We start from the raw sequence: 6,010 nt of genomic DNA, 5'->3' as shown, positions 1-6,010 counted from the left end.
AGTCAGCGCTTGTACTGTGGCTTTCTTTTATCTTATTGTCCTTTGTCTTCGTGTTCGCGCTGTTTGTATTAATAATGAATAAGTACCAACTCGCCCAACAAAGTATCTTGCTAAACCGTTGCCGAAGTCTTCACGCTTTGTCAGACATACGATGAGCTCCGCAAGCAGCGCATTCCAGCCCCACCACCATCCACACAGCCCGATTTACAATCAAGCTTGGCGGTGTCGGCGACCAGCAGCTTGCCGCTCGACGAGATCAAGTACTTTGTGCGCGAGGATGTCGCCCGACAATTATCCCTTCTGCGAGGCGTTCAGGGCCCTACTAACCTAGCCCCAAGCCTTCAAGCTGTGATTCGGGATCAAGTGGCTGCTGCGCTACCAATCATTCCTAACCAGGTTCCAGTCGCAGCGGCCGCTACGTACGCCGACATCCTCAGACGCCCCAGCACCGAATCGCGCATCTCGTTCCGCCCTCCCCTCTCGCCCGCCCTCCACCGCCGCGAGCCCCTTTCAATCCTCCTCGGTTGACTTCTGTTCGTTCGAACCCTTGGCGTATTCGGGGCAATCTACCAATTTGTTACGCGTGTGGTGCAGCTGGACACATTATGCGTTACTGTCGTCACCGCGTCATCCCGCCTACAGATTATTCACGACCCTACGCTAACGGGCCTACTGAATATACGCCGCGTCCCTCTTCTGCAGACCTTGATTCCGCTGCCGATCGACCACCTGCACGCCGCCGCTCTCCATCACCGAGGCGCTCGATTTCACCGATGCGTCGCTATACCAACGAGCCTCGAGAAAACTAATTAGCGCAGTTCCCGAGACAAGAACTGCGAGTGCTTCGAACAATATAAGACCTCGTTTCGTCCCTGCGAATGTAATTGAAGTTGTTGTGGAGAGTGTGTCTGTCTTAGAGCTTGTGGATACTGGCGCTGCTGTGTCTGTGATGAGCCGAAAACTGTGCCGCAGGTTACGCAAAGTGACGACGCATTTACCTGGCCTTTCGCTTCACACCGCTAATCCTCAGCTTGTCTTGCCTTTCGCGGCTTGCACAGCCATGGCTTTCATTCAAAGCTTCCTATATACCATAGACTTTGTCGTTCTGTCGACGTGTTCACATGACCTTATTTTAGGGTGGGACTTTCTCCGCGACCATCACGCCATTATCAATTGCGCTCTCGCCGAAATCGAACTTCTCCCTGGCAACGCCCCTTCGAATATCGTTTTGTTTCCTGCGCCGAGCAAGCAGTGACTGCCAACATCGAAGTCCATCCGCGCTCATGTACTACCATTCCTGTTTCCTGCCTCTCCACACCTGACGGCGCCTTCAATTTCTCTCCGTCCGAGAGCTTCGCATCTCGCCAAGCTCTGCTTCTACCCTACGCTGTGCTCACTGTCCCAGACGGCTGCAGCCTAATTCAGGTTTCCATCTCTTTGCTGAGCCCCTGCACTTTCCTCCGTGGTGAGTGCCTTCGTATTGTACAGCTAATCGATGGCGTGATAATCACGGACAGTTGCACTGATTCCTCTCTTCCTGTCCTCTCACTTTGCCTGAGCCTACTTCTTCCGATGCAGCCGAAGTCTTTGTTGGTTCTGTCGACGCCAGCCTCGACCCACAACAGCGCTCCCAAATTCTTCACTTACTGGAGAAGTATCGCTCTTCGTTCGATATTTCAAAAAGCCACCTCGGCTGCACGGCTACCGTCACCCACGAGATTGATATTGGTACCCACAAGCCGCTACGTCAGCGCCCATACCGTGTCTCGGCAGCTGAACGACAGATTATTGAAAACCAATTCGACGACGTGCTTCAGCGGGGTGTCATTCAGCCGTGCAGTAGTCCGTGAGCCTCGCCTGTCGTCCTTGTCAAGAAAAAGAATAGCACTATACAATTTTGCGTCGTTTACCGGCGCCTTAACAGCATCACACGCAAGGACGTCTATCCGCTGCCCCGAATTGATCACGCCATTGAATGTTTACAAGGAACTGAATTGTTTTCGTCGTTAGACCTGCGATCAGGATATTGGCAAGTACCTCTTGCGGATGCCGCACGCGCCAAGACTGCTTTTGTAACACCTGAAAGCCTATACGAATTCAACGTCATGCGCTTCGGACTTTGTAACGCGCCGGCCACTTTTGAGCGCATGATGTATTCGATACTCCATGGCCTAAAGTGGAAAACTTGTCTCTGCTATTTAGATGACATTTTAGCCTTCTTTTCTGATTTCGAGAGCCACTTCTGCATTTGCAGTGCTTGTTGAACTTTGATCCAAGCTGGGCTCCAACTTAACATGAAAAACTGTCGCTTTGGCGCTCGTGAACTCACGATTTTAGGCCACGTAGTTTCCAAATACGGCGTACTTCGAGATCCTGTCAAGCTTCGCGCCGTTGCTGAGTTCCAGAAGCCGTCCACTGCGAAGGAGCTTCGCAGCTTTATCGGCCTATGCTCTTATTTCCGACGTTTTGTCCGAAATTCCGCCACTATTATGGCGCCTCTGAAGAACCTCCTGTGCGGCGACAACGACCTTACCGGTTGGTCCAACGCCTGTGACACCGCTTTCACAACACTGCGCCGTCTTCTCGTCTAACCTCCTATTTTACGGCACTTTGATCCAACTGCTCGCTCTGAAATTCATACCGATTCCAGTGGAGTTGGCCTCGGCGCTGTTCTTGCACAACGAAAACCCGGTTTTGAAGAATACGTCATTGCCTACGCGAACCGTTCGTTGACGAAAGCGTAACCTAGTTACTCCGTCAAAGAAAAAGAACCATCATTTGGGCGATCTCCAAGTTTCGCTCTCACCTGTACGGCCGCCCTTTCGACATCGTCACGGACCACCATTCCTTATGTTGGTTGTCCTCCTTGAAAGACCCTACAGGCCGGCTAGCCTGATGGGCCCTTCGTTTCCAAGAGTACGATGTCCGTGTCATCTATCGCTCCGGCCGGAAGCACAATGACGCCGACTCCTTTTCCCGCTCTCCCTTACCACCTCCCAGCGCCTGCCGCTCCCGCGTCGAGTGCTCCTGGTTGACGCATCCCTTGCGCAACATGGCATGTGAGCAATAACAGAATCCTTGGTTCGATCGCCTAATCAGTTTACTCTCGGATCCATCGGCTTCACCTCGGGCTATCCGCCGCCAGGCTGCTCACTTCGGCATTCGCGACGGCCTCCTGTACCGCCGTAACTACACATCTGATGGTAGGAAGTGGCTACTGGTCATCCCTGCTCACTTGAGGTCTCAAATCTGCGAACTCTCACGACGACCCACAGTACGCTCCTGCCGGCATCTTTAAAACGTACTCACGGCTTCGTCTTCGCTATTATTGGCGTGGTATGTTTACTTATGTCCGCAGGTACGTCCGCTCATGCGCCCACTACGAACGTCGCACGTCTGGCCCTAACACCTCAGTCGGCCCCATGCAGCCCCTTCCTTGCCCCTCGCGCTCTTTCGACCGCGTCGGGATCGATCTTTATGGACCGCTTCAATACACTGCTGCCGGCAACCGCTGGGTTATCGTAGCCGTGGACCACCTGACTCGTTACGCCGAAATCCCTGAGGCTACGGCATCCCATGTTGCATCCTTCATCTTGTACCATTTCATTCTTCGCCATGGTGCACCCCGCGAACTCTTGAGTGACAGAGGACGTGTCTTCCTTTCGGTGGTAGTGGAATCCTTATTGCAAAACTGCAACATCACTCATCGGACTTCTACGGCATACCATCCACAAACAAATGGTTTGACGTTAACCGCACATTGGGAGATATGCTCTCCATGTACATGGCACCAGACCATTCCGACTGGAACCGGCTCCTAGAATTCGTAACCTATCGTTATAACACCACCACACAGACCACTACTGGCTTCTGTTTTTTCTCCTTTACGGACGTGAACCTTCCTGTCTGTTGGATACAATCCTGCCTTATCGGCCATATGAATCTGAATATACCACTGTCTCTGAAGATTCCAAACACGCTGAAGAATGCCGTCGGCTCGCTCGGTCTTTGACATCAGGAGAGCAGGGACACCAAAAGTCGCGCTTCGACTCTGTTCACGCTCCTGACATCTTCCAATCCGGCTCTCTCGTCTGGCTTCGCGTACCATCTACGACTACCGGTCTCTCCTCCAAACTTCAGCCCAAATATCATGGTCCCTATCGGATCCTTGACCGGACTTCCGCAGTCAACTATATCGTGGAACTCGTGAAGCTATCCTCTGATCTCCGGCGACGTAACCGTGAAACTGTCCATGTGGGCCGCCTCAAACCTACTATGACCCGTCTGTGTTGTCATCGCCATGAGCCGCCAGAATGGCTCGTCCTTTCGCCGGGGGGTAATTGTAAAGAGGAAGATGAGTTTTGGAGGCATGCGCAACTCGAGCGCACGGCGCGAGATCGTGTTGTTGAAGAAAAAGCCTCGGACTGACGCTTCTGTGAGATTTCTTTCTCGGATCCCCAGGTTAAGAAACCTTGTTACAGTTTATTTAAATGAAGCTTACACTTGACTATGTACTATATCTGCTTAGACCTGCCCTTCTGCTCCCTAAACATCAATATCAAGCCCCATCTGTGATGCAACAAGTTTGTTCGCTTGCCGCCAGAAGCTGCCATCTATGTTCCTTTGGCCCATTTCTTGCCATTCCTGACGGTACATAAGTTTTTACTCAATCATCGATGTGGTTCTCCACGGTAACGTCAAAACCCTCATACCGCCGTGACTGTCACCGATAACCGCACCTACCTTCCTGCCCTTAACTTCAGCCGCTCGACCCAAGTTTTGCCTCATGGCATAGTACTTGTTAACTTTTTCTTTTGGCCGACTGCGAAGTTACTACGCTCACGCCTGTGCCAGTATCTTGGCCACATATATTGGCTTCTCATTAATTCTTTTTTCTGGCACGATAGGAGCGGATTTGTCAGCTGACTAAGCCAGAGCTCTTTCCGACGTTTTGCTTTCGTACAGGGATGTCTTTGATTTCAGGGACCGCTCATTCAGCCAAACATCCGCCTTGACCCATCGCGTCAATGCAGGTGAAGCCAGTCTATCCGCAGACGGCCTTATTGTGTCTGTATTGCTGAGCGGCACGTCATACAGAAGTTGGTCAACAAGGTGCCGGCCCAACACTATTGATCCTTGCTGCAGTCCCTGGACGTCCCCTGTTGTTTTAGGCAAAAAGAAAGACTACAGTTCGAGATATTTTGCCGACTATCGCCGCCTTAATCAGATAACAGAAGATGTTTACACTCTTCCGAGAATTGATGAAGCGCTTGAATGCTTGCATGTTTGTAGTTCCATCGACATGTGTTCCTGCTGCTGGCAAATTGCTGTCGACGAACAGTTTCGCTAAAATACAAATTTTTCACCCCGTAGGAAATATATCAGTAACCGCAATGTTAATTAAGTCCTGTAACACTCTCACAACCTTCGAGTGCATGATGGACTCACTCCTCGGTGTCTTCAAATGTACATGTTAATGCTAGTTACATGACGTCGTCGTTTTCTCATTCACGTTCGCAAACCACCTTGACCGACTTTCGACCCTCCTATTCGTTTCCTCCCACTCCTATCTTCAAATGAACGCCAAAATAATGCAGCTTGCCAGCGCCAAATGAACGTCCTGAGTCATTTAGCGGATACGACTAGTGTACAGCCCGACCCTGACAAAGTTCGATCCGTGCGCCATTTCCGTACTCCGCATAGCTGAACTAACGTGTGACGTTTTCTTGGGCTTTGCTCTACTTTCACCGCTTCATTCAGAACTTGGCAGAAATCGCTCATCCTGTTACCCTTCTTCTGCAGAAAAAAAGCACATTTCACATGGGGCCGAGACCAAGCTTGTGCTTTCACAATGCTTATTTCTGCCCTCATCGCACCGGCTGTGATAGTGAACTTCGACCATTTTGCACCTACTCAACTGCGCCCCTGCACCAACGGCCATGGTGTTGGCGCCATCCTTGTCCAGTTTCAGCATGGCTACGTCGGTGTAGTTGTCTCTGCCACCAACCTC

Source organism: Amblyomma maculatum, chromosome 2 (assembly GCF_055883805.1).
Source record: "Amblyomma maculatum isolate TAMU_Amacu chromosome 2, ASM5588380v1, whole genome shotgun sequence".
NCBI lineage: Eukaryota > Metazoa > Arthropoda > Arachnida > Ixodida > Ixodidae > Amblyomma > Amblyomma maculatum.
Note: the sequence above shows the minus strand (reverse complement) of the source record.